The sequence below is a fragment of the Bos grunniens genome, chromosome 8, assembly GCF_055505025.1.
Source record: "Bos grunniens cultivar Pamir isolate PY7600 chromosome 8, Bosgru_T2T1.0, whole genome shotgun sequence".
NCBI lineage: Eukaryota > Metazoa > Chordata > Mammalia > Artiodactyla > Bovidae > Bos > Bos grunniens.
In genome coordinates this window covers 36,081,561-36,105,238 of record NC_141172.1, presented here as the reverse complement: position 1 = coordinate 36,105,238, position 23,678 = coordinate 36,081,561, and the positions used below count along the sequence as shown (strand labels likewise).

Genomic DNA, 23,678 nt, shown 5'->3' with positions numbered 1-23,678 from the left:
CTCATCACTCAACAAGTGCAAGAACCCAGAGTCTCTGATAACCTCTATCAGTGGGCTCCGTGGAGGCTACTTTTAAGAATACAAGAGTGAAAGACATGCCATATTGGGTCAATCTAATGGCTCACTCCACCAATTATTTCCTTTGAACAGGCTGGAGCCAGAGATGTTTTATAAAGGAGTGTAGCAACTGCCTCTGCAACTTCAAAAGCTGAGAATGCATCCAGACACCTCCAACCTCCCTTTGACAAGCGGTAAGAGATCGGATGTCCACAATTTTTCTAAACCCTTCTTGAACCTATTTACATTTCTTGGCTTGTTCAGCTTTTTGGGATTAACAAGTTCCACATGTTTACCACCTGCTGTATGAAGAAGTACTTCCTTTGGTTATTATTTTAAATGACTGCTTTGCAGGCTTAAGTGCTCCCGTGCCCCCAAACCCCCTTCCTGACCGGTTATAGTCCCCAGGATGCAATGTCTGTCTGGCTTGCAGCCCCTGACACATGCACTTCTGCTGCTGTTGAGGTGAGCTTGGTGGTGATAGCTACAGTATCGCACATGAGGAAGCAGGTACCCAGGGGATTGCTTTTAGGGTGCAAATGCTACCTGTGTGCTGGCATAAAAATTGGAATTGGCTTCCCCATCCAGTGCTCTGACAACTTGAAAGCATGAACCCCAGATCTCCATTATGAAACTTTTGCCTTGTGTGTGCCTGTGTCCTTCTGAAAACCTTCACTGTTCTAAGGAATTCCACACTAGTCCAAATGAAATAACTGCAAAACCATACTTGCATGAATGTGCTATTCCAGCTTGAATCCTTTCTAGCGACTGACCTTGCTAATGTGAGCATGTTCATATGGTTAAGATTAATGAGTCAATTATTTTTATACAAGCTATCCCTCATGTAGGCTGTTTTCCTTGACTTGACTATGTTAATTAATAAAAAGCATTCAATCCTCCTTCCATTTCAGTTTGTGGTTAATCAAGTGCAATTATCAATAAGGTTATGGTGAATGTCTGTGTGCTTAGGAGCCTCTAATGAAAATAGGATATATTTGGCTATGAAGAGAAGTACTTAAAGTTCCTCTTCAGTGAGTGCTTCCAGAAGGAAATAAGGCTATGGATCTTGGAAGGCAGAGGCTGCCATTATAAATATAGTGTGCTTTTAATTAAATAAATACTGAAACAAATGTGATTGAATATGAGATAATCCATTCATGTGGATATTACTTCATGTCATGCCTTAAATTATTGCTTCCTAGGGCTTGGCCTGGCTTTTGCTAGTTGAAGAGTGGAGTGTGCAAATTTATCCTCCATAAATGCACAAAATCTTGCATGGTTTCAGTGCAACAGAGCTCTGAAATGACAGCATTATGTAAGGAAAGTCCAAAAAAAAAAAAAACCCACTGAAAGTTACAGAGATATTTAAGTAGCAACTGTTTACATCATCAGTGGTTCCCTTGCTCTATGGAAGGTAGTAAAGGGATAAATTTACATAAAGCAGTTCCCTTGATGACTGGCATATAGAAAGTGGTTGGAATGTTAATCATCTTTGTTGTTATTATTACCAGTGTTCCTTTAAAAAATTATATCTTTTAGCACTTAATATCTGATTTGATTTTTGTCTGTCAGAGACATAGTACTTGCATGAAAGGATACATGCTTGAGGATAGTTTGGGTTTGTGGAAGAGATGGTTAAAATGGGAGTTTCCAAGACCCTTTGGTAGTTGGTAGATAACAAGCCTTTAAAAAAGGGACTGTGTTGAACTGATGACTTCCTGGACTTGTGTGTTTCAGGACAGAAAAGTGAATTTAGTGAATGATCAGTTGTGCTTAGTTCAGGTTAAAACACATGGATTTTAAAATGTCATAGCTTTTGATACCTGAGAGTATTTGCAAATACTGAAATGTCATTTTCAGAAGAGAGATTTCTACAAAGCTGTTTCCTCATACATACAAAGTAAGAGACTGCTGTCACATTTTCTCCTCCTTATTGTCATTAAAATTACCTTAACTAAGGTCAGGGAATCATTGCCCAGAAGTGCTAAGCCATGACATGCTTGTGAAAACAAGACAATTGTTTTTGAGGTACTGATGATTGCTTCTAGAATTTTTCCTGCTCATACTTCATGATCAGAAAGGGGAAGAGAGAGAAAGGATGCTGAGAAGCTAAAGAGGTGTTTGAGAAGTTAAAGACAAACCTGATGAACTTAGTAAGACCTGTTTATTATCTCTCCAAGAGGGCATGAGTGCCAAAGAGGATGGAAAGCTTCCCATGACATCACTTGCTCACAAAACATTCACTGAGGACCTTCCCTGGGTCAGGGAGTGTGTCAAGTGCTGGAGCTGTAACAGTAAAGTACTGGTAAAATTCCTGCCATCAAGGAGCTTTCAGTTTATTGGAATCAGATGGGATAGACATAGAACCAAATGACTACATTTGGTAGAGCAGAGCTGGGTATAGCAGGCACAGTTAAAAGAATGGTTGACCTTACATGGGGCCACTGTGGTGTATTGCTGCCAGGTCTTCAGCTTGTGAAACTGTGTATCTCTTCCCAGCTATGTGTTCAGTGACATCATGTTGGTAGCTTAAAATCAGCCATGGTGGTAGTCTTTACACCACATGAATTGGCAAACAGGGCAAGTTAGGGCTGTTCTCCCTGCAGAGAGCCAGTTGCCAAACATTAGTAGCATGTTCCTGGTACTCCTTGGGGTGGTGAGGGGATATATAAGAATCCATAATGTAGATAAGGGGATTATTAGGCTGAATCATGTAGATCAAATAGAAAATAGCCATCATTGGATTTTTAGGAGAGGAATTCAAGTGTTTATTTGGGGAGTGTGGGGGCTTGTATAGAGATTTTCTTTTCTGAGGAGATGGGGAAAGCAGGGCTTGTATCAGATGTATTTCTGATGAGTATAAACTCTAGACAGTGTTTCAATCATCAGCTTTTATTGAGGTCATATTCTTCATTTTATTTATCTTTGTGTGTATGCATGTGTGTATATGTAAATCTATCTATATGTATCTATCTGTAAAATTTTACACATGGTGAATAGATAATAAATGTGTCTTGTATAAATGAATGCATCTTGGTATTCCTTAAGCCTCCTCAAGTACCCTATCTGAATGGGGTCAGCTGTTTTCACTAACTATATATCAAGCACTGTGCCACGCATTCTACATAATTTTATGTATGCATTTTATAGAAGAAGAAACTAAGACTTGTAGAGGGTTAAGGAAATTGCTGAAGATCATAATAGAGCTCATAGCAGTAGAAGCACTCTCCAAACCTAGGTCTGTTTGATTCTGAACCCCATGTTTTTTTCAACTCTCCCATATTTCCTTTCAGTCAGGAGCCAGTTGTCACATATGAATGACTAGTAGAGACAGTAAGGAGTCTGGGAGTGATCATGTGGGACTGTGGACATGAAGCAGATGGTCTCTAATTTGAAAATTACTGGCTTAGTGGATATTGCATCCTCCCGATTTGACTCCTTTGGTGACATTTAAGTTAGCACCTTGGCTGATCCATGATAACCTTTTCCTTGGACTCCTAATCTGAAATGCAGCTTGACACACTTATATAGTACAGCAGAAGGCTGAAAAATGAGGTTTGGATTGCTTTTCCTATCCCACCCTCAATTCAGTTACCAAGAAAAGATCTTTCAGATCAAAACACTTTATTTCCCCACCCGCAGAAAAGATGTCAGACAAAAATGTTTAGAGATAATTTTGGATGTGGTACACTTGTACTGCATTCAAAGAACAAATATGATAGAGGGTTTAGGATTATCTATTAGTCAAAAATGGAATACTAAATTTTAGTATTTCAACAGCTTGCTTCATGCACTTTGTTGCTGCTAGGTCACATCAGTCGTGTCCGACTCTGTGCGAGACCCCATAGACGGCAGCCCACCAGGCTCCCCTGTCCCTGGGATTCTCCAGGCAAGAACACTGGAATGGGTTGCCATTTCCTTCTCCAATGCATGAAAGTGAAAAGTGAAAGTGAAGTCACTCAGTCGTGTCTGACTTTTAGTGACCCTATGGACTTCAGCCTACCAGGCTCCTCCATCCATGGGATTTTCCAGGCAAGAGTACTGGAGTGGGGTGCTATTGCTTCTCTGCTCTATTATGACCTCCGGGCAAAACTGTACACTGTTTTTACTCCCATCCTTCAGACAAGGAAATTAACTTTTGCTCCTTAAATCTTGGCTTAATGTGACTCACTACTCATGTGTGCTGCATCCAGAATTCCCACAATGGGAGAAAAGAAAATAGAAAGAAACTTGCTCAGAGTTGATTTTTTCCAAGTGAGGGATTAGGACCTGGAGAAGAGCTTGTAGTTACATTGCCATGTTATAAACATCTGTAGGGTTCAGGGCCATATGGGTAACTTCTGGAAAACTAGTAGTTAAAGGAGCAGTGATTAGATTCCCTTATATTACCCTGTATCAGTAAGGTTCTTGGGCTTCCCAGGTGGTGCTGTTGGTAAAGAATCCACCTGCCAGTGTAAGCAACCTAAGAGATGCGAGTTTGACCCCTGGGTTAGGAAAACCCCCTGGAGAAGGGAATGGCAACCCACTCCAGTATTCTTGCCTGGAGAATCCCATGGACAAAGAAGCCTGGTGGGCTACTGTCCATAGGGTTGCAAAGAGTTGGACACGACTGAAACGACTTAGCAGAAGCAGCAATAGAGTTCTTGGTTGGAAACAATTGAAGCCTATTATGGTTAAATTAAGGAAAAGAGGGATTTCTTGGAAGGTGGTTGAGCAGCTCGTGGAATCCAGGAAGGTTGGACAACAGGTCAGGTACTAATCAAGGGAGGCAAGACATGGCTGAGGTATGGTCATGGCTGGGAGTAGGGAGATCCTGTTTGTCAACTGAGGGCTGTCCAATGCTGCTGGCTCCATAGTCAGTGGTCAGTTATCATGCTGCTGGATTGCTTCCATGCTTCTGGATCCTCTAATCTGCCATAACCAAGGTAAAAATAATTGGACTGAGCCCACATTTTTCACTTAAAGATGTGTAGGAGCATGGGGTGGGGGCATCTGATTGGCTATGCCAAGTCATCTGGGCACACTTTAGCCTCCTGGGAGGAGAGAGAGGGGGCTATCTGTGTTTCTTTGACTTTCCCAGCAAGCAGTGAACTCTACCTCCTATCAATTCTGTGACTTGCCCAAATAAGAGGGGAGTCTAGATGCTGGGCAGCCCTGAATGAACCTTGTTTACATATCCTAGCTTTTGCATAGAAATATGCCTAAAAAGGAGCCAGGATAGTCCCATTTATATGGAGCAGTGTTCAAACAGGCATGCTGTTGTACTAATGGCCATGAGTCTAATTGTGATACATTTATTTCTCTAAATCCACAGCCCTCCTGAACCTATTATGTACACCAAGTGAATTTGTCTGGCTTTGGGTTCATCTGATTCAAGCAGGAATGCTCGCATGCAGGCTGACTTCTTTCTCACTTTGTGGCTTTGCAATTCAGAAGATGTAAAGAGGTTTTCCCTGGCTTTCAGCCTCCCTATCTATTTTGATCATGGAGGTTAATAACGCTGAAAAGCACTCAGAGTATATAAGGCTGTGGAGGAAATGAGAGCTCTATGTTTTATGGCTGGGACATGACTGGTAATGTATCTGCCAGGAAAGTTGCCATTCAGAATGCACCAATGAATATTGGATTCCATCAATTCTCAGCCACTTCTCCTGTCCCCCATCCTCCCCTCCCCTTGGCTTCTCACTTGGGAAGGGAGCATTCAGAGCCCAGAACTGAGCATGTGGGGACTTTTTTCTTCGTAGGGCTCTGATGGTGTCGGGCAATGGTTTATCACTCTGGTTGCACAATGAAATCACCTGGGAGCTTTTACAAAGCTTGATGCTCAGGAGTCCCCCTAAACGAATTAAATTAGAATCTCTTGGGAGGGACTGAGTTGTCTGTATTATTTAAAGCGCTCTAGGAGAAGGCAATTGCACCCTACTCCAGTACTCTGGCCTGGAAAATCCCTTGGATGGAGGAGCCTGGAAGGCTGCAGTTCATGGGGTCGCTGAGGGTAGGACACGACTGAACGACTTCACTTTCACTTTTCACTTTCATGCATTGGAGAAGGAAATGGCAACCCACTCCAGTGTTGTTGCCTAGAGAATCCCAGGAATGGGGGAGCCTGGTGGGCTGCTGTCTCTGGGGTCGCACAGAGTCGGACACGACTGAAGCGACTTAGCAGCAGCAGCAGCTGATTTTGATAGGCATAGAGGATTGAAAACCACTGTATAGTGCAAGCTGCTAAGCCTGACATGAACTAGACTTACTTCAGAACAAACATAAGACAGTAGAAATGGAGGCACACTCTCACAATCCCTTGCTTTCTTCTTCTTCTCTCTCTCTTTTTTTTGGGGGGTGGGGGATGGGGTGGGACTGAAGTAGTCATTCCTGAAAGAAGAAGTATGCAGCATAAGGGGCATAGGCTTCCATTCTAGTCTCCTAGCTGTGTGGTCCTGAGCAGGTTATTTGAATGCTCTGGCTTGGAACTTTCTTTCCTGTAGTAATTTCTGCCTCACAGTGACTTTGGGAAGGTTAACTAAGAAATTTCATTTCAATGTCTTAGTGTAGTACATGGCACGTAGTAAGGATTGCCTTATTGTTGTACAGCTCTTAGAGTTTTGAAAACATTTTCGTATCTTCTGTTCCACTAAATTTTAGGTACGCTCCTTTGCCATAAGCTAGTCTCTGGAATTTATCTCCCCATTTTAGAGATGAAGGCAGGAAGTGTGGATTATGGAACAATAAGTTGGGAGGGGGCGTGGTCTGTGTGGCTGTGAATGGTGTGTACTGGATTTGGCCTCAATGTGTTGAAATCACAAAAGTAACAATCTCCCAGTTTGTTCAAGCAACTCTTTGATGTTGAAAGTTTCCCTGTTGGTGCATTTTAGAGCCGAGCAGGGTAAGTAGAAAGTAATTATATGCCATTTCTAGAACAAGAGTGAAAATGAAGCTAAAAAGACCGTATGTTATTTTGAGCTTGAATCAGTGACTTTGGGGTCACTTTGAGTGTATGTTTATGTGTGTACATGCACACGTGCATATGTGAGTGTTATGGTCTCATATAAGCTTAAGAAAAGAGAAGAAAATGAAAAATAGAAAGTCAAAGAGTGGCTAAAAGCTCAACCTTTAGATTTGGTCAGAGATGGGTGATCTTATTAACTATTCCTTGAGAAAGTACCTAATTGGCTCTGACACTTGGTTTCCTCATCTGTAAATTAGGATAATAAAAACATTTAATTTACAACATTTTATGAAGGATTAAATTAAGCAGAAGATGTTAAGTACTTAGCTCAGTACATGGTGCATGGTCAACTCACAATAAATGTTAGTGTAATCAGTCACTCAGTCAATCCACCAATTCATCAGTTGGTCAAAAAACTGGAATTCTGAGTCTGGGCACCTGGCCACTAGCCCCTGTGCTTCTTTGCATATAGTTTTGAGACCTCAGTGATGTCAAATTAATCTATATCTACAGTGGTTTCTCCATGTCTTGGTAAAAATAAAAATTTACCTTTGTTAAAAGCTTTCACTTTTCTTCTTCTTAAATGTCACTTGAGAGAAGTTAGAATGAAGTCATCCTTGTAGGAAGAAGGAAGATCTAAGGAATTCAGAGATTTACTGTTTAAACACAAATCTCCTAACCTTCATATGGCCTGAGACCAGTCATTGTGTGTTTTTTTTTTAAATTTTATTTTATTTTTAAACTTTACATAGTTGTATTAGTTTTGCCAAATATCAAAATGAATCCATCACAGGTATACATGTGCTCCCCATCCTGAACCCTCCTCCCTCCACCCTCCCCATACCATCCCTCTGGGTCGGCCCAGTGCACTAGCCCCAAGCATCCAGTATTGTGCATTGAACCTGGACTGGCATCTCGTTTCATACATGATATTTTACATGTTTCAATGCCATTCTCTCAAATCTTCCCACCCTCTCCCTCTCCCAGAGTCCATAAGACTGTTCCATACATCAGTGTCTCTTCTGCTGTCTCGTACACAGGGTTATTGTTATCATCTTTCTAAATTCCATATATATGCTTTAAGAACTGTTTAGTCCACCTTTTGTATCTGCAGGTTTTGCATCTGTGGATTCAACCAACAGGCCGATCGGAAATTGGATGCATAGTTGGTTGAATCCATGGATGCAAAATCTGGGGATACAGAGGGCTGACTGAATTCATTGTGCTCTGACACTTCATATCAGGGCCTTGAGCATCCACAGATTTTGGTACTTGTGGTGGCTCCTGGCACCAATCTCCTATGGATACCGAGGGACAAGTGTAGTTAAAAGTTTTCCTTTAATTTGGTCTTTCATCTCTTCAGTTAAGAAGCACATGCAATATATATGTGTACATTTGTGTGTGTGTGTATATATATGTGTGTGTGTGTGTGTGTGTGTATCTAATGCAGTATTTATGGAGGGATGCAAGGTGATACTGACATACTGGTCATTTCCCTGTTTGTTAGATCTGCTGTTTTGTTCTCCCTGCTGCATGTCCATTGGCCTGTGACTCTTCCATAAAAATGTCCTAATGGCTGACAACAGTCTGTGGGATCAACTCCAAAATGTCATGTCTTCTGCACCAGCTTGCATGCCAGACAGTAACATCAGAGTTATCCTGAGAGTGGGAGGAAGAGACGGCTGGCAGTGAATTATGCACTGCCTCTGTGGATAGGGTTAGTTTCAGGGCAAGCATCAGAGTCAGGGATGCATGAATAAAGGTGAGGGTCTTGGACTTAGCTTCCTCTGGACCTCATATCCTGGCATTGCCACCAGCTGTGGGGACAGACTGAACTACTTCTCTATCACCCAGATTTCTCATCTCTAACTCAGGAGTAGTAATAGTGAAAGTCCTGTGTGAGGATTAAATGAGAGGATCCTTTTAAAATGCTGACTGCAGTGCTGCTGCTGCTGCTAAGTCGCTTCAGTCGTGTCTGACTCTGTGGGACCCCATAGACGGCAGCCCACCAGGCTCCCCCATCCCTGGGATTCTCCAGGCAAGAACACTGGAGTGGGTTGCCATTTCCTTCTCCAATGCATGAAAGTGAAAAGTGAAAGTGAAGTCGCTCAGTTGTGTCCAACTCTTAGCGACCCCATGGACTGCAGCCTACCAGGCTCCTCTGTCCATGGGATTTTCCAGTCAAGAGTACAGGAGTGGGGTGCCATTGCCTTCTTCGGACTGCAGTGCTAGGTACATAGAAAGTATTTTTCACTTTGACTAATATTTAGTATATTTATAAGGTGATAATTTTTGTTCTTTGTCTTCTGATACAGAATCAGAATAAAGGGGACAGATCTAATATATACTGGCCGTCTTTTACGTTTTGGAAACTATGTATTTCTTCAAGTACTCCCCAGAATACTATGTGTTGGGAACAATTTAGTCCCATTGTGCAAATGAACAAATTGAGACACAGGTGAAGCAATTTGTTTTGGGTCAACATAATTATAAGCTGTAGGCTCTAGATTTAAACTTGATATTCCTGACCGTAATGCCTATGCTTTTTCTACTTAATTGAGCAACATGTATTGAAAGAGATTAAAAAATGCAACCTGTCTTCTTAGATGTTTACTAAATCCATGACACAACTGATGATTTTGTTAATCAGCTGGTTGTAGGGATCACATAGACCCAGCAGTTAACCAAGAAAATTTTCCTTTCCCTTGAGGTTAAACAGTGTAGCAAGAAATGTAGTAGAATCTCCCTCCCTCAGAATTCTTTAAAAACAGGACAGGTAATCTGTCTCAGCCTGTTCTATCACTGCCCTTTGATGGGGAAACGGAAGAATAACAGCCTTTTGGAATTTTTTCCTCAGCTCTGCAGTATGTTGCAAAAGGCATCAGAAGGCAAAATCTGGGAGTAACTTAGCATATAAAATAGTATTGTTGAAAGGAGTCAGTAGTAATAACTGACATTTGTACAAGTAGTCTAGAGCTTCCAGAGCCCCTTCATGTGTATTTTCACCTGAAACTCACATCAATTACAGGAAGAAGGATGAACAAGTATTACTATTTCCTTTAATTTTCATGTGAAAAAAACAAAGGCTTAAAGAACTTAACTAGTATCCCGAGGGCAGTAAGTCACTGAATTCAGCGTTGAATCTGTCTAGCTCCAAAGCCAAAGCACTTGATCTAAGACCTCCCTACTCAAAGTGGGACTCCAGCACCAGCAGCCCGGGCTGCTCCTGGGAGCTTGTCAGGAATGCAGGATCATTCATCTCACCACAGACCTGCTGGATCCAAATCTACAGTTTAGTAAAAACTGCCATGTGATTAGAATATTCTCTGAAATGAGCTGATTCTCAGGCAATACCACCTGCCACATTTGTAGCATTAGTATTAAGTGTATTACTGAAAGGTCTTCCCTGGTGGCTCATTGGTAAAGAATCTGCCTGCCAATGCAGGAGACTTGGGTTCAATTTTGTGGGTCAGGAAGATCTCTTGGAGAAGGAAATAGCGACCCACTCCGTATTCTTGCCTGGGAAATCCCATGGACAGAGGAGCAGGTGGGCTACTGCCTAAAGGCTCACAAAAAAGTCAGACACAACTGAGCAACTAAACACCGCCACCACTATATTACTGAAAGCACAGGTTGACATAAGTAAGAATACAGTTGTTGTTTAGTCGCCAAGTCACGTCCGACTCTTTCCCACACTGTGGATTGTAGCCCACCAGGCTCCTTTTTATGGGATTTCCCAGGCAGAATACTGGAGTGGGTTTCTATTTCCTTCTCCAGGGGACTTTTCTGATCCACGGATTGAACCCACATCTCCTGCCTTGGCAGGTGGGTTCGTCACCACGGAGCCACCAGGGCAGCCCAAGAATACACTAGCCTCCTGCTTTTAAGTAAATAGGAATTGACTTGCTTTTAAGCATAAAGCAATCTTGTTTTTATTGCTCCTTGCTGGTATCTCTGAGTTATGTTGGGAGTTATATTGGGGAGTCTGAAATGACAAAGTCAGGGTGAGGTAGGAGAAGTGACTCAAGCAGTGGTGCTTAATCAGACAGAGAGGGAGCCCTGGGCACTGGGCATGGAGCCAGTTCTGGTTCCTGCAAAGCACATCCTAGGAGGGCAGCACAGTCCATAGCGGCTTCTCCAGGTTTTAAAGCAGTTATTTCTGGCTCATTAGGAGACAGAATGCACTGTGGCCAGATGTCTTGAATGAGGAGATTCTCTTCCAACAGCATCAGTTCAGTTCAGTCGCTCAGTTGTGTCTGACTCTTTGTGACCTGATGAACCACAGCACATCAGGCCTCCCTGTCCATCACCAACTCCTGGAGTTCACCCAAACTCATGTCCATTGAGTCGGTGATGCCGTCCAACCATCTCATCCTCTGTTGTCCCCTTCTCCTCCTGCCCTCAACTTTCCCAGCATCAGGGTTTTTTCAGATGAGTCAGCTCTTCGCATCAGGTGGCCAAAGTATTGGAGTTTCAGCTTCAACATCAGTCCTTCCAGTGAACACCCAGGACTGATCTCCTTTAGGATGGACTGGCTGGATCTTCTTGCAGTCCAAGGGACTCTCAAGAGACTTCTCCAACACCACAGTTCAAAAGCATGAATTCTTTGATGCTCAGGTTTCTTTGTAGTCCATAAAGGAAGTCACATCCATACATGACCACTGGAAAAACTGTAGCCTTGACTAGACGGACCTTTGTTGACAAAGTAATGTCTCTGCTTTTGAATAAGCTGTCTAGGCTGGTCATAACTTTCCTTTTAAGGAGTAAGCGTCTTTTAATTTCATGGCTGCAGTCACCATCTGCAGTGATTTTGGAGCCCAGAAAAATAAAGTCTGACACTGTTTCCACTGTTTCCCCATCTATTTCCCATGAAATGATGGGACCAGATGCCATGATCTTCATTTTCTGAATGTTGAGCTTTAAGCCAACTTTTTCACTCTCCACTTTCACCTTCATCAAGAGGCTTTTGAGTTCCTCTTCACTTTCTGCCATAAGGGTGGTGTCATCTGCATACCTGAGGTTATTGATATTTCTCCTGGCAATCTTGATTCCAGCATGTGCTTCTTCCAGTCCAGCGTTTCTCATGATGTACTCTGCATAGAAGTTAAATAAGCAGGGTGACAATATACAGCCTTGACGTACTCCTTTTCCTATTTGGAACCAGTCTGCTGTTCCATGTCTGGTTCTAACTGTTGCTTCCTGACCTGCATACAAATTTCTCAAGAGGCAGGTCAGGTGGTCTGGTATTCCTATCTCTTTCAGAATTTTCCACAGTTTATTGTGATCCACACAGTCAAAGGCTTTGTCATAGTCAATAAAGCAGAAATAGATGTTTTTCTGGAGCTCTCTTACTTTTTCCATGATCCAGCGGATGTTGGCAATTTGATCTCTGGTTCCTCTGCCTTTTCTAAAACCATCTTGAACATCTGGAAGTTCACAGTTCACGTATTGCTGAAGCCTGGCTTGGAGAATTTTGAGCATTACTTTACTAGCATGTGAGATGAGTGCAAGTGTGCAGTAGTTTGAGCGATCTTTGGCCTTGCCTTTCTTTGGGATTGGAATGAAAACGGACCTTTTCCAGTCCTGTGGCCACTGCTGAGTTTTCCAAATTTGCTAGCATATTGAATGCAGCACTTTCACAGCATCATCTTTTAGGGTTTGAAATAGCTCAACTGGAATTCCATCACCTCCACTAGATTTGTTGATAGTGATGCTTCCTAAGGCCCACTTGACTTCACATTCCAGGATGTCTGGCTCTAAGTCAGTGATCACACCATCATGATTATCTGGGTCATGAAGATCTTTTTTGTACAGTTCTTCTGTGTATTCTTGCCACCTCTTCTTAATATCTTCTGCTTCTGTTATGTCCATACCATTTCTGTCCTTTATTGAGCCCATTTTTGCATGAAATATTCCCTTGGTATCTCTAGTTTTCTTGAAGAGATCCCTAGTCTTTCCCATTCTGTTGTTTTCCTTTATTTCTTTGCATTGATCACTGAGGAAGGCTTTCTTATCTTTCCTTGCTATTCTTTGGAACTCTGCATTCAGATGCTTATATCTTTCCTTTTCTCCTTTGCTTTTGGCTTCTCTTCTTTTCATAGCTATTTGTAAGGGCTCCTCAGACAGCCATTTTACTTTTTTGCATTTCTTTTCCATGGGGATGGTCTTGATCCCTGTCTCCTTTACAATGTCACGAACCTCCGTTCATAGTTCATCAGGCACTCTGTCTATCAGATCTAGTCCCTTAAATCTATTTCTCACTTCCACTGTATAATCATAAGGGATTTGATTTAGGTTATACCTGAATGCTGTAGTAGTTTTCCCCACTTTCTGCAATTTAAGTCTGAATTTGGCAATAAGGAGTTCATGATCTGAGCCACAGTCAGCTCCTGTTCTTGTGTTTGCTAACTGTATAGAGCTTCTCCATCTTTGGCTGCAAAGAATATAATCAATCTTCTTTCGGTGTGGGCCATCTGGTGATGTCCATTTGTAGACATCTCTTGTGTTGTTGGAAAAGGGTGCATCATTCAACCCTAACAAAGTCCCAAAGAGCCAGAGCAGGCTTTCCCTGCCCAGTGCTGGGCTTCTTTTCTTTAAAGAGCCAACTGTGTTTCTAAGAAAAGTGTACTCTCCAGATTGTGCCCCTTAGCTACCCCCACCTCTGGAGAAAGTGTCCAGAGAAGGACTGGCAGGCCTGCTGGATTTTTGCCTTGACCAGCACGCTGTCTTCCTCCCAGGATGCCTCCCCATCTTCTACTGGATGATGCTGGTAAGTAAAGAAGAGCACGCTGTAGCACGTTTTTTGCCCTGTTGTAAAAACACGGAATTTATGAGCATGACTTTTGAAAAGAGGGCCTGGGGAATCATTACAAAAAGCATAAAAGACTAATTTTCCCCATAAAGTGGCAGCAGTAAATGTCCTGTAAATATGGGCCTCCACTGACTCTTTCTTCAAAAGCATATTTTTACCCCCAGTCCAATAGAATCTATTTCATGTTTAAACAGAGTGAATGGCACAGACTCAGAGGCTATTCTTGTACCTGAAGTGAGGCAGTGTATAAGGCCAGGGGGAGTAAGCCGGGAGGATGCCAGTCAGCTGTGGCTGCCTCTAGTTGAGAAAGAGGGAGGGAGGGAGGAAGGAGAATGTGAACATGAAGAAGAAAAACTGGGAAAGGAACAGTGAAGGAAGTTGTCAGGATATGGAAGTCCAGAAAAATTCTCAATGGTGAAGTGAAGCCATTGCCCCCTTAAACTTTGAGAATCTGGGAGATTTTTTTTTTTTCTGTGATTATCAACCATTAGGAAAAATGATATTTTCATAATATCTATTTAGGAAAATTAAGCCCAGATTTACAGAGCTATAAGCTCTGTATATTACTTCATCTCCCAATTTGTATATGTGGCAAAGCATTTGAAACTGAAGGAGTTCTGGAAAACTGAAATTTTCACTTACTTTTGCATTGTCAGAAGATCAGGAGGGAGGTACTGAGTTTGTAGCATGTCAGCCAGGAAGGGGGTCTTTTTGCTCTTCTGAGATGCTGAGAGAGATGGAAGTGCTGGCAGCGAGTCCATGGGAAGCAGGCGCTGCTCATCGCATGCATCCCTCCTAAGTGGGTGGGGGTGGGGAGGGAAGGATGTGCCAGCTGGTGGCCAGGGAGAGGGAAGGAGCAGTGTGTTCTTTCACTATCAGCAAGAGAATCTCTATCTGCTGTAATAATGGGTTAAAGAGAGAGAGAGAGAGAGAGAGAGAGAGAGAGAGAGAAACAGATTTGGAAAGAATGTTCAAGATCATTATCTGTGCTATACCCAGAGGGCTATAAATATATCTTTGAGATTTTGCTTTCTGAGGGAGGACAGTAGGGCTGGTTAAGGAGTTCCAGATTGGGAAGATCCAGGGAAAACAGACTCTGGATGGAAGTTATTGATTGGGAGAAATAGATAAACTTATGCTGTTGTTGTCATCTCTCCAGGTTAAAAAACAGTAAGGAGAAAAAAACAGATAAGACCAAGGACTGAGGAGCCAGAAACACTGGGTTAAAATCTCAGGTTCACCACTGAACAGTTGGGTGATCTTAGTAAAGATACTTAATTTGCTTGTGTCTTAGATTCCTCCTTTGTAAAGTAGGGATAATAATAGGATTGGTGTGAGAGTTACAGGGATTTAATATTTGTAAATGGCTTACAATAGTACCTGACACATAGTAAACTCACAGGGGGTTAAAGTTGGCTTCATATACATTTTGGCTGCTACATTGTTACGAGTTATATAAACACTTGGCTTTGCATGCTATGCATCATTTCCAGGAGAGTATGTTATAATAGATGGGCTGTGTTCTTTTTCCCGCATATATTTTGGAGATATTGTTGACACAGGATTGTGTTTATATATTTAATCAATGAAAAGCACACATTTCTTAGTTGAACTTACTGATATAAGACTCTGGGAAATCTGTCTCACTGCTTTTAAGGTGACTTCACTTTAGATGACCGAGGATTATGCGTATTCTAGTTCCTGGGTTTTCTAGTGACCATGCTTTAATTCCTGATGCTTGAATTTTGATCTCTTCTCCTTTCCCATTTTTGTAGTGTTCAAAACTGATCTCTCCTCTCGTCAAAGTGTGCCTTAATTCATGGGTACATTTCTGGTTGCCTTGCAGGCTGTCACCTGCAGGACTCAGGCTTTCTCATTCCATAGTGAGTACATGTCGTAGTCTCTTCACTCTCAGTCTCCATTTCTTTCATATTCTTCCTCTCTCCCTACACTGGAGTCTGTGGTTGTCACAGGAGAAACCTCTGAGACATTTTATCTGAGAGTCATGTGATGCTGGGAGAGGAGGTCCATACTAGGGCAGTGCCAGACATGGTGGCAGGACAGGCAGATGCTGGGGAAAATTACTTCTGTTTCCAGGACTGCCACACTCATATTTACATCTGGGTGAAGGATGGGAGGGATGTCCTGCCCTTCTGAATCTTGGGAAACAAGTTGCTGAGACATTCTCCGATAACCAGTCAGGGGTTAGTGTCTGCAAGTACCTCAAACTGTCTTTTGGATTACAGGAGGTTAAAAACAACAGGTAGCAGATATCCCTCAGCTATGAGAATATAAACAGTTTTGAAATTAAGAATGAAAAAAAAAAAGGGAAAATCAAAGTCTGGATTACTAATCATGATCTATAGGAATAATCTAAGCTTAGAAATGGAGGCAGTCCTGGTAGTGTCAAAGATAAAGTGAGATTTGAAGGACAAATTTGGTTTAGGTAGGGGTCTTGGGCAGGGAGGAGGAAGCATTCTAGGTGGACAGTGGAATGTGGGGTGTGAGGAATGGTGTCCATGCTGGCCCCGAAGGCTCCAGGTGGGGGAAATGGGGGTAATAATGGTGAAATCCACTTAGACAATCCTAGTCCTTGTCTGTTTCCCTGGCAAATTCCTGTGCAGTATCTGGTTGGAAATGAAATTGTAAGGTTGGAAGTTACAGAATTCTGCTGAAGTAAGATCACACTTTGCTGAAGTAAGATCACACTTTTTCCACTTGAAAAAGTGGAAGTTCTGTGTCTACCCCTAGTGAAGTCAGGAGATTTTTTTTTTTTTTTTTTCCTGGTTCTTCTGTTCTGGATTCATGGATTCTCTACCAAGAGGAACAATGCTAATTGAACTGTTCTTCAGATACCTGGGATCCCACCTCAGTTGCCTGGTTCTGGGCCTCCATTTCCCTCCCTTTTAATAACCGAGCATTCCTTTTGTTCTGTCTCAGTAACTCCCCCATGGTCAGAACGTGAGCTCAGGTAGAGAATGTGCAAGACCTGTACCCATGCTGTCTTTCCTTCACTTACTTAAAAAGAAGATGGGTCCATCTGTTTGTAGACTATTGGAAATAATTAACACTTTTCTTTAGCTGGGAGAAAGCACTTGCTAGTAGAGTAGGGTCTCTCTCTCTCTCTTTTTTTTTTTTTTAAGACAAAAATGAGAAATGCATACATTAGTTGGAATTTGTGCTTTATTATTAGCCATCATTTTCAGCTTCTCAGAGTGCTGTCACCCACCCCCGAGGACCTTCGGCAGGCTGATGTTGGCAGTGATTCAGATGACATTAGTGTAAATTTGGGTTTTCCATAGCCTGCTGCTTAATAACTATCAGCGATTCTGTCCCCATAGTATCATTAGCACCTTCTTCCTCCAGGTGCTGACTAGGGGCTGCAGAAAGCCCCCAAGCTTATAGCAATTTACACCTATTGACTCTCCCTGCAGCTAATTCATCTTCATGATCTGTCAGATTCTTCACTCAGCTTCTTAACTCTTTCACTACTCTGATAGAGTTAGCCTGTCCAGAGTCAATAGACTTTTGAACCTTATAATAAGATTAGGGAAGCAAGGGACTTTGCCAGTCACCTTGCTGACATCTTCTGCTTTCCAGCTGATATAAGTGAAGGTCAGAGAGGTTAAGCGATTTGTCTGAAGTCACACAGGAAGGAGTAGAGTCAGAGTTGGACCTAGTCAGAGCAGACCTAGACCTCAGCTCTCCCTAGTCCTCATTCCATGTTCTTTCAACTGCCTTGACTGTAACTTGGAATCAAGAAGGGACCCCATGACCCAGTCAGCTCTTGGAAGTGTGGTCCCTTGAGATGGAAATGCTGAAGCTTCAACACTGAGGGACAGTATCTAGGTTGATCAGTCACATTTTAATAAAACTGAAAAAAAGGTAAAATCAAATGTTGCAGAAACTTTTACAATGTTGTAGCATGTGTTATCCTCAGAACACTGCATACGTATTAACTTTCTATTGAGCATATTTATTCCTTGCCATTATGGATCAAATGGTCACTCTTGACTCTTTCCTCTTCTCCATATATTTGGACAGTCATTCATCCAGCTGAGCATTGCTTCTTTAAAGTATCTTTCAAATCCTTTCCCTAGTTCCTGCTGTAAAATATCTCTCCTGTTTCACATCCAACAGACTGCAGCAGCTTTCTAGCTAGTATCCCCGAGTCCTCCACTCTCAAGCCCCTAATCTGTCTTCCATTGTCATCCCAGGGTCAAGGTCTAAACCTGATCCTGTCGTTGCTCAGAACATCTTACAGGTAATGACTTCTCACTTAGTGAATGGTCTCCAAACTGGGCTATACAGAGACTTGCCAAAGGGTACATGTGCATCAGTACATTTTAAGAGATCAATTTCCAGATCTTCAAAATCCAAACGAGCCTGTAAGCACAAGATTCATCTACTTCTAATAAATGAAAGGTTGGCTTTTCACCCATTCTAAATCTTACTTTGGAGCATTATCCTCAGATGTGAAAGCCTCTGTATATCAAACAACAGGATAAATTGAAATATTGGTTTTTAGAAAAGCTTGCTTTAATGATGAATCACTACACCTTGATCCTGTTGAGCTTCCTGTTTATCCCGTCTTCTACATCTCTCTGTTAAGAGTGGAGCTCAGATTTGGGGAGTGTTGGATTGGTCTAAATTCAGAGCAGCCAAAACAGTAAAAGTTTAATGATGCCAATTCTTTTGGATGTAACTGAAATGCTTCAGGGACTATCACATTTTTCAAGATAATTATTTAAGAAAAAATGATAAATATTTTATATAATTTCCCTCAGATTCAGTGTGCTTTATCAACAAGGTATTTACAGTCTTCTATCAAATCATAAAATATAGTATTTGTTTCATAACCAATTCTCATCTTATTTCATTTTATTACCTGTTTAGCATTTTCTATGTCCTTTTATATAAAAAAAAGTAAACCTATGATAAAAAATTAAATATCTGTAAGGAGTAATGTAGTTTTTCCTCTCCTAACATTTTTATTATGAAAAAATTTAAATATAGAGAGAAAGTAAAGAATTATATAGTGAACACCCATATGTGTACTACTTCGATTCTTTTTACTTATAAAACTTTTAATATATTTGGGGCTTTGCAGGTGGTGCTAGTGGTCAAGAACCTGCCTTCCAGTGCAGGAGCTGCAGGAGATGTGGGTTTGATCCCCGGGTCAGGAAGATGCTCTGGAGGAGAGCATGGCAACCCCATCCAGTATTCTTGTCTAGAGAACCCCATGGACAGACACCCACATGTGCACCATTTAGATTCTATAAAACATTTAAAGCACTTGCCTTATCACATATCTGTCCATTCATCTGTGCATTCATCAGTCCATCTTGTGTTTTCAATGCAATTCAAAGTGAAATTTTCTTAGTCATGTCTGATTCTTTGTGACCCCATGGACTGTAGCCTGCCAAGCTCCTCTGTCCGTGGAATTCTCCAGGCCAGAATACTGGAGTGGGTTGCCATTCCCTTCTCCAGGGGATCTTCCCAACCCAGGAATTGAACCCAGGTCTCCCGCATTGCAGGCAGATCTTTTTACCAACTGAGCCACCTTTCAAAGTAAGTTGTAAATGTTAGGCACATAGTTTTTCAGTTACTTTAGTGGTTATATGCATAGGAAAACTTTGAACACCACATATTACAGAAGAGAACCCAAGCTCCTCAACCTAGCTTTCAGGGGCCTCCATGGAGGGCAGGAACCTTTGGCAGATGGTGGTTTTTGTTGCGCTTTTCTTTTGAGCTTTGTCCTTGGCATTTGCTGCATCCAGGGCTCCAGTGATATGAGGCCACTTAAAGTTCCCCTGCACTGAGCTGATTAGTACCTCCTGGTAGCAGAGACTGTTCTGTCTGCCTGGGGTCTCCTTCCTGCCTCTCAGCTTCCCTGCTTCACTTCTCTTATCCTTTTAAAACTCAGCCCAAGGGCACCTCCTACATCCTAGATGCCAAAAAATATTTGTTGATCATGATATGGTAAAAATTCATTGCATTGCAAATCAGAAGGTCTTAGAGTAAAACTCTGTCCTCAAAATTCCCCTCAAATACTTTTTTCTGTATCTCCCATATTTTATTTTGATGTATCTACTCTTCCCTTCCTATTATCATGTAAGAGCTCCATATGGCTCAAATCCTCTGTGATTTATATTTGTATTCAACTATATATAATTTAACAATAAATAATAAGTACATTTATAAATTATGTTCATATTTAATTTTACATAAATATGTGTATTTAAATATATTAATATTTATATTCTTAGGTTCCTGGTCTTTTCAGGAGTGAAAGCCAAAGTCTGGGGCCTGTCAGTATCCACTGTGTAGCTTTTCAAGGCTTATCTATTAGTTAGTTTATCTATTAAACAGAGGTAGAAATGCCTGCTCTGCCTACTTCATGATGTTTTCTTAAGAATCAAATATATGTGAAATAGAGTTTCCAGGTGCTTTAGGAATAAGAAATGCTGGTTGAGTATAAGATACCTGGGTGTCTATATGTCATATACAGGGAGAGGAGGCATTGCTGGTAAAGGTTAGAGGTCTGGGCACTATGGTTTTTTCAGCCTGTGTGGTAATTCTGATCACACCTCCTAACCCCCTTTTTTCTCTATATTCTCCCACTTGGTAGCTCCTTCCTGTCTAATCCTAGTACCAGCTGAATCCAGTTTGAGAGCCCACTAGTGCCATGACCCAATAGACAAGAGTGCGTGGAGAGCCTATGGAGGGGAGCATAGGGCACTCTGATGAGAACTAAATACAGGCCTCAGTGAGTTTTATAGGAAAGCTTCACTACATTTATCTCATGTAAAACCCAGTGAGAGTGACCCATTTCCTAGTGTCCATGTCTGTGCCTATTTCCCAGCCAGAGCAGAACAAAGATATGGCACCTCCTTGTATCCCTTGTACTAGGATTCCATCAGTACACGTGACAGAAACGTGAAGCAGCTGGTTGAGGCAGCGAAGGCATTTGTTTTCTCACACAGCATGGAGGGAGGTGGCCAGGACTCCAGAGCTGGTTAGTTCAGTGGTGCAATCATGAGGAGTCAGCTTCCTTCTATTTCCCACTCTGTCAGCAGTTCCAGACACCACATCCAGATAAGACAATATCCACAAGAGAAGAAAGAAAATGGTCTCTTTTTTGGGTCACATTTTTTAAAAAGTCATTTATTTATTTATAACTTTGCCTGTGCTAGGTCTCTGTTGCTGCATGCAGCCTTTCTCTAGTTGCAGAGACCAGGTACTACCCTCTTGCAGTATGTGGGCTTCTTACTGCGGTGGGTTCTCTTGTTGCTGGGCACAGGCCCTAGGGTACTTGGGCAATGCATTTGGGCTTCAGTAGTTTCAACATGGGAGAAGGCAATGGCACCCCACTCCAGTACTCATGCCTGGAAAATCCCATGGACGGAGGAGCCTGGAAGGTTGCAGTCCATGGGGTCGGACGGAGGAGCCTGGAAGGTTGCAGTCCATGGGGTCGCTGAGGGTTGGACACGACTGAGTGACTTCACTTTCACTTTTCACTTTCATGCGTTGGAGAAGGAAATGGCAGCCCACTCCAGTGTTCTTGCCTGGAGAATCCCATGGACAGGGGAGCCTGGTGGGATCCCGTCTATGGGGTCGCACAGAGTCAGACACGACTGAAGAGACTTAGCAGCAGCAGTTTCAACACACAGCTGAGTAAATGCTGCTTGTGGGCTCTAGAGCTTGGGCTCAATCATTGTGGCACGCAGGCTTAGTTGCTCCTTGGCATGTGGAATCTGCCTGGACCAGGGATTGAACCCATGTCCCCTGCATTGGCAGGCAGATCCTTATCTACTGCACCACCAGGGAAGTCCTCTTGGGTCCCTTTTAAAGATAAAGGAAACGTCAAACCTGTGGTGTCACTGGCCAGATTTGTTTCAGATGCTCCTTCCTGAACACACCACTGGCAGGAGGAGGGCTGAGGCTACCATGGGAGGCTGCATCCATCAAAAGCCACCACTGGGTGTGGCCAGCTGGTCTTACAACTCTCGGCTCCTTGAAGGGCAAATGTTGGACAGGCAACCAACAGCATCACCTGTATTCCTTCTGTCTAAACTAGCTAGTAACATAAGGGAACTAGAGCAATACTTAAAAAGTAAGGATGGTGGGAATACTTGGTACAAACATGTTTGTTGGTTTATTTTCTTCCCTCCTCCCTCCCTTTTCTTTATGATTGGGCATTCTGAACAATTATACTGTTTTAGTTACCAAAATACTAACCTTTGCAATTCAATTAACATATGTTACCCTTTCATTTTATCATCTTAAAATATTTCTCCTTTAAGTTGCTCTCTCAGAACCCGTGTCTGTCTCCTCTATACTTCCATCGTGTGGTTTAATAACACTAGCATAGACTCCTTTTTGCAAGGCTGTTTCTGTAGGCATTTGCTTTCACAATGGAGAGTGAGCAAGCAGAGCTCAGGGGTTATCTAGTCTCATTTCTGTTCTGGGAGCATATTACCAGTGTTTCACACATAGCAGGTGCTTAATGCAGGAATGTTCATTTGAAGAAAAGGCTGAATCTATGGCTATGTGCACATGTGGTCAGGAAGTAGTCTCTTTACTCTCTTTTGAATGAATTTAGCAGCCATGACACTGATTCCTTTTAGATGCTCTCATCAAAGCAATTTTCAGTTAGCCTACAACCTGTCTAAGGATTAAAAGCCAAAAAATTAAAAGGCTCTGAGATTTTCTTTGGCCTAAGGATAGATTATCTGCACTCAGCCCTTCCTAATGGTGGATCTGAACCAAATTCGCTGGCCACAGTCCCAACGTTTACGATTGACCCCTTCAGAGGCGGTAGCCTCCAGGTTTTGAAAAAGCTTTCCTTGACATGGAAACAACTATTTTCTTTAGTTTGTGGGGGAGGGGATGTTTACTTTTGCCACTTCTTTTTCCCTCCTTTGTGCTCATGCAGGGTGGCTGCTCTTGTACACCTTGAGTATTCAGTCTCCTAAGCAGGGCTCATTAAGGAAGACTGTGCAGTCTTCATTTACCCTGGGATGTAGACCCTAGTGGTCCATGGAGGACTCCCTGGCAGGACTCAGGGCATCGACACACTTCAGTGGAAAAGATTTCCATTTCTCTTTGTTTTAGCTTCTTCTCTTTTCTTTAGAATTACCTGTGTAGTGACTTGTAGACACCTGACACATGAATGTCCATTACAAGTGATAAATTGAAGGAATAATGGATTCATGATGGAGCCCTGGCAGGTCAGAATGGACCTCTGAAAGCATGTATTCTCTTGTGGTCCTAAAAGTTTGCCAGTGCTTGTTGGGTCTGAAATGTGGAAAAGAAGTTATTCACCATGTAGCTTCCTTCTCTCCATGGCTGGCCACCCCCACCACTTATCTGGGAGAGTAGGCAGAGTGGTTAGAAGAGGAGGAGGGAGAGGGACATGTGGTCGCTGCTACTCTAATATAATCTGCCCTGCATGGAAACCATGCTACAAATAATGCTGAGGTTCACAGGTTAACCCAGGAAATTCTTAATCCATAAGATGCCTAGAGTCACAAAGTAGTCCATATTATATAGAACTGTGTTTTGGAATGCTTTTGTGTAGAGTAATTTATTTGACTTTAGTAACACTGTATGCTAATATTACTATCCCTATTTTACAGATGAAGAATATCTTTAGCTTACAGTGTCTAGCACATCCCAAGTGCTCAATACATGTTCATTGGATGAATAAACAATCAATTGAAATAGTATGCTCAGTATCATACAGTATGGTGGTGAAGCTGGGCCGTGAGATCTTCTGAGTTTCAGGTTCTGCCCAGGGTTCTTTGCATCTCACTGTTTCTCAGGCTTGCCCATGGAAAGACTTCTATGTTGGAGGAGCAT

At 42.2% G+C, this 23,678-nt stretch overlaps 1 long non-coding RNA gene across 1 annotated transcript in view; it reads left to right on the top strand.

Moving 5' to 3' along the window:
* LOC147366908 (uncharacterized) overlaps window positions 1-23,678 on the top strand; it is a 1,139,839-nt gene that overhangs the window by 92,596 nt on the left and 1,023,565 nt on the right. Inside the window, exon 6 of the long non-coding RNA XR_015169575.1 lies at window positions 151-251. This is a non-coding gene — a long non-coding RNA (uncharacterized LOC147366908). The remainder of the gene's footprint in view (window positions 1-150; window positions 252-23,678) is intronic.